The 11,297-nt window shown below is 37.7% G+C and overlaps 1 non-coding gene across 1 annotated transcript; it reads left to right on the top strand.

Annotated features, from left to right (window-relative positions):
- The first annotated feature begins 212 nt into the window (after positions 1-212).
- Positions 213-319, top strand: LOC121040145 (U6 spliceosomal RNA). Its single transcript, XR_005795135.1, has one exon. It is a non-coding gene; the product is annotated as a U6 spliceosomal RNA (small nuclear RNA).
- The last annotated feature ends 10,978 nt before the right edge of the window (positions 320-11,297 follow it).

The following is an 11,297-nucleotide window of genomic DNA, read 5'->3' as shown; positions in this document are numbered from 1 at the left end:
CTCTTCTACCTTTCCTTACTAATTAAGAAGATCATTCTCCAGCACTTAAGCACAATTGCATTTATACAATTTGTTAAAATACAGGACAATTGGAGTGACTGTCAATTCGTTTGCTAATAAGATCCTTAAAATATACTATAAGTGATCCTAGGAAAGTTTGTCTATACCTCAGTCTCATTTCTCCTCTGTTTTCTTAAATTTATAAACTTCTTGTGTTTGCTTCAGCAGCACATATACTAAAACTGGAATAATACAGAGAAGATTCGTGTGGCCTCTGCACAAGAATGACATGCAAATTCGTGAAGAGTTTCATATTTTTGATCTGTAAAGAGAAGCTCCAGGCCAAGAAGGAGGAAATCATCAAGACTCTGTCCGAGGAGAAAGAGACCAAGAAATAAAACTCCCTCTCCTTTGTCTGTACATAGTGGCCTCGGCAATGACACAGATCACTTATTCAGTAAGACAAACTGTTATCTGCCTAAAACAAACAAACAAACAAGCAAAAATTAAAACCCCACAAAACTTCTTAAAGATTAACTATTTAAGAGTGCAAATATTAGTGCCTGGGTGGCTCAGTTAGTTAAATGCTAGAGTCTTGATATTGGCTCAGGTCAGGATCTCACCGCAGTGAGATTGAGCCCCTGGTGTGGCTCTGCACTGACAGCATGGAGCCTGCTTGGGATTCTCTCTCTCCCTTTCACTCTGCCTCTCCCCCATGAAAATAAATAAATAAGCATTTAAGACAAAGAGTGCAAGAATTAAGAGATATTCCTTAAGTGATGTCAGTTTGCTTACTTAGAATATTTTTTATTTTTACTTTTTTAATTTATTTTTTTAATTGTATATTTTTGGGAGAGAGAGAGACAGACAGAGCATGAGCAAGGGAGGGGGAGAGAGAGAGGGAGACACAGAGTCCGAAGCAGGCTCCAGGCTCTGAGCTGTCAGCACAGAGTCCGATGAGGGGCTCGAACCCATGAACTTTGAGATCATGACCTGAGCCTAAGTCCAACACTTAACCAACTGGGCCATCCAGGCATCCCTAATTTATTTTTCAAAATTCAAGTTAGTTAACATACAGTGTAGTATTGGTTTCAGTAGTAGAATGCAGTGATTCCTCACTTACATGTAACACCCAGTGCTCATTTGAACAAGTGCCCTCCTTAATGTTCATCTCCCATTTAGCCCATCCCCCAATCCACTTCCCCTGTATTTAACAGTATATATTTAAGAGTCTCTTATAGTGTGCCTCACTCTCTGTCTTTATCTTATTCTTACTTCCCTTCCCCTACGTTCATCTGTTTTGTTTATTAAATTCCACATATGAATGCAATTATATGATATTTGTCTTTCTCTGTCTGGCTTATTTTGCTTAGCATAATACATTCTAGCTCCATTCACATTGTTGTCAATGGCAAGATTTCATTCTTTTTGGTCACTCAGTAGTATTGCATTGAATATATATACCATGGATATATATCTTCTTTATCAATTCATTAGTCAGTAGACTTTTGGCTTCTTTCCATAATTTGGTTATTGTTGATAGTGCTGCCATAAACGTCAGGGTTCATGTGACCCTTTGAACCAGTATTTTTGTATCTTTTGGATAAATACCTAGTACTGCAATTGCTGGGTCATAGGGTAATTTATTTTTAATTTTTTTGAGGGTATTTGGAGGAAATTTTGAAGAGATGTTAATCTTCCATTAGTGTCCAGGTTGGTTTGACTAGAGACCAGAGATCTGTCACGCACACACCCCATAGCTCACTCTCTCTCCCCCTACCTCCATGTCACTTCTTTTCTCCTCTTCATTTCTTCTTTGTGGCTTCATTTTTCTCTAAAACATCATGAACAGGTGGAATCATAAAGTGCTAAAGTAGAGATAAAATACATTTGTTTATGTAGGGAAGGTTTGACTTGATGGAATTTGTTATGGAAACTGGTACCCCAAACGTTAGATCCTGTTCTGCAACTTCTAGTTGTTCCCTGAGTTAGACTCTGTTTTTGACAAGTCGGTTACATTTGCCAGAATTCACTTTCCTTAAAGTTCTGGGTTAGAGCTTGCCTTCATTTGGGAGGCAAAAGTGGTACAACAATGGAGCTAATGGTCTCTTAGGCAGGTAGGATAAAAGACAGACACAGAAGCACCCACCATGTCAAAGTGTTTTTGCTTTCCTCCGTTTTGCCACCAGGTCTTCTCCTGTCTGCTAGCCTCACTGACCAACAGCTACCTTAGCGCCACCATCACACACCTTGACTCAGGGCCCACAGAGGCAGTAACAACACAGACAAAGCAGTTTTCCATAGACTTCTCTGCCAAATGTCCTTAATGGTCTATGCCTTACTTCCCAGATTGCCCTTCAAGGTCCCACCTATAAGCTTAGAGAGGGCTAATTTTAGCTCTTGTCATCTAACTCCACTTCTAGAAATTTCCTTACCCACCTTTTCTCACAACTGTGTGGTACCTTGTTTCTAGTATAAATTCTTATCTTACATGACCCCAAATAGCCAAAGCAACCTTGAAAAAGAAAACCAAAGCAGGAGGCATCACAATCTTGGACTTCAAGCTATACTACAAAGCTGTAACCATCAAGACAGTATGGTACTGGCACAAGAACAGACACTCAGATCAATGGAACAGAATAGAGAACCCAGAAATGGACCCACAAATATATGGCCAAATAATCTTTGAGAAAGCAGGAAAGAATATCCAATGGAATAAAGACAGTCTCTTCAGCAAGTGGTGCTGAGAAAACTGGACAGCGACATGCAGAAGAATGACCCTGGACCATTTTCTTACACCATACACAAAAATAAACTCAAAATGGATGAAAGACCTCAATGTAAGACAGGAAGCTATCAAAATCCTCGAGGAGAAAGCAGGCAAAAACCTCTTTGATCTTGGCCGCAGCAACTTCTTACTCAACAGCTCTCCAGAGGTAAGGGAAACAAAAGCAAAAATGAACTACTGGGACCTCATCAAAATAAAGAGCTTCTGCACAGTGAAGGAAACAATAAGCAAAACTAAAAGGCAATGACAGAATGGGAGAAGATATTTGCAAATGACATATCAGATAAAGGGTTAGTATCCAAAATCTATAAAGAACTTATCAAACTCAACACCCAAAAAACAAATAATCCAGTGAAGAAATGGGCAAAATACATGAATAGACACTTCTCCAAAGAAGACATCCAATGGCCAACTGACACTTGAAAAAGTGCTCAACATCACTCATCATCAGGGAAATACAAATCAAAACCACAATGAGATACCACCTTACACCTGTCAGAATGACTAACATTAACAACTCAAGCAACAACAAATGTTGGCGAGGATGCGGACAAAGAGGATCTCTTTTGCATTGTTGGTGGGAATGCAAGCTGGTGCACCCACTGTGGAAAGCAGTATGGAGGTTCCTCAAAAAACTAAAAATAGAACTACCTTACAACCCAACAATTGCACTAGTAAGCATTTATCCACAAGATATATGTGTGCTGTTTCGAAGGGACACATGCACCCCCATGTTTATAGCAGCACTATCAACAATAGCCAAAGTATGGAAAGAGCCCAAATGTCCATCAATAGATGATTGGATAAAGAAAAGTGGTATATCTATACAATGGAGTATTATTCGGCAATCAAAAAGACTGAAATCTTGCCATTTGCAACTACGTTGGATGGAACTGGAGGGTATTATGCTAAGTGAAATCAGTCAGTCAGAGAAAGACAAAAATCATATGACTTCACTCATATGAGAACTTTAAGAGACAAAACAGATGAACATAAGGGAAGGGAAACAAAAATAATACAAAAACAGGGAGGGGGACAAAACAGAAGATACTCATAAATATGGAGAATAAACTGAGGGTTACTGGAGGGTTTGTGGGAGGGGGAATGGGCTAAATGGGTAAGAGGCATTAAGGAATATACTCCTGAAATTATTGTTTCACTATATGCTATCTAATTTGTATGTAAATTTAAAAAAATAAAAAATAAAATTTAAAAAAATCCTTATTTTACAGTAATCAAAAGTGTTTTGCTTCTCTGATACTACATTGAACAATACCTTCACCCAAGTTCATTTTTTAATACTTTTATATTATTAAAGTTTTAGCGGGGCATGTACTTGCCTGCTGGGGACTATATTTCTTCCAAGCCTCACTTACAATTAGACCCTGTAAGTAAATTTTGCTATGGACAAAGATGTATGCAATTTCTCTCTTTTTTTTAATTTATTTATTTTGAGAGAGAGTGCAAGCAGGAGAGGGGCAGAGAAAGAGACAGACAGACAGACAATCTCAAGCAGGGCTCTGCCCTGTTAGCATGGAGCCCAATGAGGGGCTTGAACCCGAGAACCTTGAGATAATGACCAGAGCTGAAACCAAGAATTGGATGCTGAAACCACTGAGCCACTCAGGTGTTCCTCTTTTATTTAAAAAATTGACTTTGTCTACACATTTTCTCCCTTCTGTCCAATGAGATGGATTATGACATATGGCAACCCAGCTTTTACCATGTAAATGAGGGCCATTCTTAAACTATGGCAAAGCAACAAGGAAGAATGGACCCAGGTCAATGAATGATCTCTGGGACCAAGTTATACTGCCACCTGGATCTCTCACCTCTGACATGTTATGCGAGCATAAATAAAATTATATCCTACTTAAGTGTATTATGGATTCCCTTAGTCAAACACAGCCATGTGCTAAGTATTACAGGCAATATCATAAAACCTTAGTGATTTTTATGGGTTTTCTGTGGAGCTGTTTAACTACTGTTACTCTGCTACTTCTCCACTAGCCCTTACTCTGTGAGTGCACAGGCATGTGCATGTGTGCAGATACAGACAAACTTATAGATAAATGCATATGTATGCCAAGTATAAATAGACAGGCATAATGTCACAGACCAAGGCAGAGGTTGCATTAGAACCAGGTAGGAATGGACCAGACATTTACCTCCAAGGTTTTGGTTGGTGTTTCTTAATGAAATAAGTTATTTTTTTTTAAATATAATGTTTATTTTTGAGAGACAGACAGAGCGTGAGTGGGGGAGGGGCAGAGAGCAAGGGAGACACAGAATCTGAAGCAGGCTCCAGGCTCTGAGCTGTTGTCAGCACAGAGCATGACGTGGGGCTCGAACCTATGGAATGGGAGATTATGACCTGAGCTGAAATTGGACAGTTAACCGAATGAGTCACCCATGAAATAAACTAGTTTGACCAAGAACTGTTAAGGAAAGCTCACTCTGCACAGGGTTTCCTTCGTCTTGCTGGATGTGGGCTAGTATTATGACTAAAGTATTTTTTTAATAGTGTAATTTTAATAAACATGCATTTTTACTTAGTGTTTATAACCTTGGTTATGCACATACTCATTGTTCATTTGTTTAAACGTGAGAAGAGCTACCTGTTTTCAAGGAAGAAAGAATGTCAATTCAAGTTTGGGTTAAGGCCAAGTTTCCCAAAGGACAAACTTGCTGGCAGCAAATCTAGCAGCAGAAAGTATATCCTACAGCAGAAGAGAGCCACCACATCTATCTTCAGTATGAACACCCAGTGGCTGTGCTGTCTATACATAAAGTAGTGAGGAAAAGAAATGAAGGATACACTCTTAAAAATAAACAGGGTAGTGCAGGAAACCAGGATTTACATCAAACAAATATTTGGCATTATATATGAGTAAAGTTATATGCAAAAAATCCAAAGTATTGATAATTATGGCAAGAGCTTCAGAAGTCATAAAGTATACCTGCTAATGGTGGGAAAGCCATGTGCAGTATAGGATTGATGCTTGTGAAGAGACAAGAAAAAGATAAGATGTTGAAGTGAGTCCACAAAGCATGAGACACATATACTTCAAGTTAAATAGACTTGAAACACTAGAATGCACCGAGTGGTTAAAATAATTAAAGGAGAGCAATTGAGATGTAAAGACGAAGGTGAATGCTCTTAGAGAGAGCACTGCAGCCTTCATTCTCCCAGTCAAGGATGCAGAGCGGTCTCTGTCCTGAGACAGAAGGCGCTTCGTGCCAAGCCGTCACCTAGAGCTGCCTAGCAACCAGCCCTTCTAGTAAAGCAGTGCAGAAGTTAATCTCTTTGGTAAGCATTTGCAGCTATTAATTTAATTAGCAAAGGCAGCGTAGCATGAATGATCCCGGTGCAATAGCAAAATATTAATGAAGATTTTGAAATTCTAACCTTGAATAGGCACATTGGAGACTATACCCTAGTCATACTGGGCCAGGGGAAACTCATTTAAAAATAAAAGTATTGCAGAAACCTTTCTCCTTTGCGGTTAGGTTCTATGGGGTTACAGGAAGAGACTACAATTTAAATTTTCCTCTCTCTTCTCACAGCACAGAAACTTATTATCTGGCTTTGAAAGTGAGACTGAATGAGGTTTTTCTAACTCTAAAAATCTATAAATCCCAAATACCCCTCCCCCAATATCCTAGTTTTAATTGTACTATTCCTTAGAAGACCCATGGTTTTACCAACATAATTGTCTTCAAGGCAAACTGTGTTGGATAACTTTCAAAGGCTATTAATGTTCCTCTTGTTAGCTGGCTAGAAGGGCAACTGTTCAGTGATAACAAGAAATGTTCTAGGGCTTTGACTCTGAGGCTGAGTGTTCTGTCCCTCAAGACTCCTGCCCAGACCTCTTCATTTCAGTTTAATAAAAGACAGTTGTGTTTCAGATGTATCAGAAAGTCAAGTTCCATTAAAAGCAGATCACCTAGCATTTTATGTACTTTCTAACAACTTTTTCCTCTGGCAAAATGCTTTAATGGGATACTGATTCTTGACCTTGCAAAAAAAAAAGAAAAAGAAAAAGAAAAAAAATTGTGTGGTAAAACTTAAATGTTTTTTCAGGCTTTAGTGAAGATACAATGGAAAAAAAATTAAAACCTCCCAAATCCTTCTTTTGCTCTTGTTTTACATTTTTTAAATTAAAGAGTAGAATTTAACAATATTCTAGTTTCTGCTAAGAAAACTAGTAATCTGTTTATTTCCTCTTTGTCTACTACCACAAGTATGAGGCCCTTCCATTTTATAAGAAGATCTGAAGTTCAAAATTAGTTCTGTAGGATACTTGTGAACTGATTATGAAGAGTCAGGGATAAATGCCTGGAGAAAAATCTTAAGTCAAAAGAGAAGGGGAAAACTACCATTACTGTATCAGAGATGGTTATTTAAAATTATGAAGTTGATGCATTACTCTGAAAATAAAACTTTTCCATGGGCAGGAGTGAAATAAGTATGTGTGTTTGTGTATTTGTGTGTGTGTGTGTGTGTGTGTGTGTGTGTGTGTGTGTGTGTTCTAATTACTAACTCCATGAGTATGTTTCAATAGGATATACAATTATAAGAATAGAGTTATTTAATTGAACTCACTTGGCTTCAATTCTATACTTACCAACAATACATAAAAAAAGAAAAAATCCAGTGTTTTTCAAGCACTCATTTGGCCCAAAGGATAATCAAATCAACTGATTTTTTTGGAATTATGGATGAAAGTTAAAATTCTTACCTAGAAATGTATTTAACTGACCATTTAAAGTATTGTTTCTCAAAGTGTGTTCTTGGATCAGTAACCTCAGTAACACAAGGGAATAGTTGAAATGCAAATTACCAGGCCCCTCTCCATATCTAAGGATAGGGATAGGGCTTAGTAATCTGTATTCCAAGAAGCTCTCCAAGTAGTTCTGATGTGCACTGGTATTGAAAGTACTGCTTTGATCTGTCATGTGATATATACAACATACATCTCTCCAATAAAAATTTATTTATCCCAACATCCTGGCAACTATTATAAATATAATAATCTTGTTATTTCAGGTAAGTTATATTTAAATTAGAAAAACATTAGCATTTATTTCTGAGGGAGAAAGAGAGAGAGGGAGAGAGACAGAGCATGAGCGGGGGAGGGGCAGAGAGAGAGGGAGACACAGAATCCAAAGCAGGCTCCAGGCTCTGAGCTGTCAGCACAGAATCTGACACAGGCTGTTTCAATAGGATACCCAATTCACAAACCTTGAGATCATGACCTGAGCCGAAGTCAGACGCTTAACCGACTGAGCCATCCAGGTATACAATATTTAAATTAAAAATATATATATTGTTCTTATTTCTTTTTCTATTAGTGGAATTTTTTTTAATTATAAAATTCACATATTCACAAGATACCAGAAAATGTTTTTAAAAATGGAAGAAAAACTGACAGTCAGAAATAATTCACAAATAGCATTTTGTTAAAGAAATGTTCTAGATGCATCTTTATGTGCACATAAACCTACACATGTATAATCATGATCAATGGTGTCTTTTGAGAAGATTTTATGGATTTTTTTTGCCAAAATATGATTTAGAAATTCTTCAGTGAACCTTTGCTAGGCTACGTGTAAGCTAAAGAAATTTCAAAATCTCTGCAACATATAATCATGCACATTCATATTCTTTTTTCTTGGTTTACATGAATGCTATAGGGTCTTTGTGGCTGGCGTGAGCCCCATAAACCTTCTTATTCTGGGACCCAAGCTGAAGGATCAGCCCCTCTCTGGAATGCGCTAATTTTATGCTCAGGAGCAGGACCAAACTGAAACATACAATCCACATAATGCTTTTGCTCAGAAGTGGTAGATGTCACATTTCATCCTATTGCCCTTACCAAAGCAAGTCACAAGGCCATGCTGGCAGGGCAGCCAAGAAAGACTCTGCCCTGTGGAAAAGTGCTGAAGTCACAGGGCAAGAGCCTCGACTATAACACCCTTAGAAGAAGGGGGTTGATGCTCAGGGAAAAGAACACAATCTACCACAGGTATTTTGTCCCCTTTCTGATTCCACACCACCCCTTCCTCCTGAGTAAATGGCACTATTGTCTTTGTTCTCTGCATTTCAGCTATTATACAAATATTATTTCACTTTCTTCACCTCCCTATTTTTCTTCCTTCAGGACTTTTGCTGGTTTCACTGACTGAGTTGCTTCTCCTCTTCACCATCAAATCACTGCTCTTTTCTCAGAGAACTTTCCTATCCCAATACCACCTCACACGCTCCAATTATATGCTTTTACACTTCATTTTTATTATTTAGCTGTTATAATAGTCAATAATAATAATAATTCAATAGTGATTATTGACTAAATGTTTTACTCCAAAAGTGGTTTCAGAATTCCATGAAGAAGACAGGACATGCTCATTTTTCTCTCCATTGTATCTCTAAACAACGTGTAGAAATAATAGTAACCCCATAAATATTCACTGAAAGGCTGAATAAATATTTTTGTTTTTTATCTTTTGCAATATTTCTTTTTTGTTATGGTAATTTTGAAGATATACAACTATTTATTTTATTATTTATAGCTTTAAATAAAACAATTTAATCTATATTTATTAATCTATTAGTGTCATACTGAAGCAAAACTTTTTATTCATCATTTGAAGGATAAAAGAAGTTGTACCTTGCACTTCCTCTTCCAATTAATTTTCCAGATTTTTGTTGGTCTTCTTTGTGATGTTTGTCTCAATCCAGTTTATTTTTATTCCAGAGTATTTTATTCAGGAATTTTGATATCTGCATTATGTATTATGTATGTAATTTCTAAAGAGTTTTAGATTTAGTTTTTTGTTTATAGAATATTAAAATTCACTGTTTATCCTTTATAATCTATGGTCTCATTTGTAGTTTATTTATTTTGGGATATCTCTGGGTTAGCGCTGGGTTTAACTAGTATGCAGGGCTTTATAAGAAGGGTATATATAGGATAGAACTCCTGTGTCCTCACAGTAATGAGAATGTCTTTATGTTAATATTGTAAGTAAGCTATAACATTATTGATGTAGAATAGAATAAAGCATATTCTTTCACTCAAACTCTCTACACATTTATTCCAGGTGTGTTTTTTTTTCTATTTTTAAAAATCTTTTGTTATTAAAATGCTTTATATCTTTAGGGCTAATACATAGGTCTTTATTTAAAATCCTATGCTTTCCTGTAATCATCAAGACGGCATGGTATTGGCACAAAAACAGATACATAGACCAATGGAATAAGATAGAAACCCCAGAACTAGACCCACAAACGTATGGCCAACTCATCTTTGACAAAGCAGGAAAGAATATCCAATGGAAAAAAAAAAGACAGTCTCTTTAACAAATGGTGGGTGCTGGGAGAACTGGACAGCAACATGCAGAAGGTTGAAACTAGACCACTTTCTCACACCATTCACAAAAATAAACTCAAAATGGATAAAGGACCTGAATGTGAGACAGGAAACCATCAAAACCCTAGAGGAGAAAGCAGGAAAAGACCTCTCTGACCTCAGCCGTAGCAATCTCTTACTCGACACATCCCCAAAGGCAAGGGAATTAAAAGCAAAAGTGAATTACTGGGACCTTATGAAGATAAAAAGCTTCTGCACAGCAAAGGAAACAACCAACAAAACGAAAAGGCAACCAACGGAATGGGAAAAGATATTTGCAAATGACATATCGGACAAAGGGCTAGTATCCAAAATCTATAAAGAGCTCACCAAACTCCACACCCGAAAAGCAAATAACCCAGTGAAGAAATGGGCAGAAAACATGAATAGACACTTCTCTAAAGAAGACATCCAGATGGCCAACAGGCATATGAAAAGATGCTCAACGTCGCTCCTCATCAGGGAAATACAAATCAAAACCACACTCAGATACCACCTCACGCCAGTCAGAGTGGCCAAAATGAACAAATCAGGAGACTATAGATGCTGGCGAGGATGTGGAGAAACGGGAACCCTCTTGCACTGGTGGTGGGAATGCAAATTGGTGCAGCCGCTCTGGAAAGCAGTGGGGAGGTTCCTCAGAAAATTAAAAATAGACCTACCCTATGACCCAGCAATAGCACTGCTAGGAATTTACCCAAGGGATACAGGAGTGCTGATGCATAGGGGCACTTGTACCCCAATGTTTATAGCAGCACTCTCAACAATAGCCAAATTATGGAAAGAGCCTAAATGTCCATCAACTGATGAATGGATAAAGAAATTGTGGTTTATATACACAATGGAGTACTACATGGCAATGAGAAAGAATGAAATATGGCCCTTTGTAGCAATGTGAATGGAACTGGAGAGTGTGATGCTAAGTGAAATAAGTCAGGCAGAGAAAGACAGATACCATATGGTTTCACTCTTATGTGGATCCTGAGAAACTTAACAGAAACCCATGGGAAAGGGGAAGGAAAAAACAAAGAGGTTAGATTGGGAGAGCGCCAAAGCATAAGAGACTCTTAAAAACTGAGAACAAACTGAGGGTTGAT

Source organism: Herpailurus yagouaroundi, unplaced genomic scaffold (genome assembly GCF_014898765.1).
Source record: "Herpailurus yagouaroundi ecotype Mexico unplaced genomic scaffold, PumYag 28, whole genome shotgun sequence".
NCBI classification, from domain to species: Eukaryota; Metazoa; Chordata; class Mammalia; order Carnivora; family Felidae; genus Herpailurus; species Herpailurus yagouaroundi.
The sequence above is the reverse complement of the archived record's forward strand: the minus strand, read 5'-3'. Positions and strand labels throughout refer to the sequence as shown.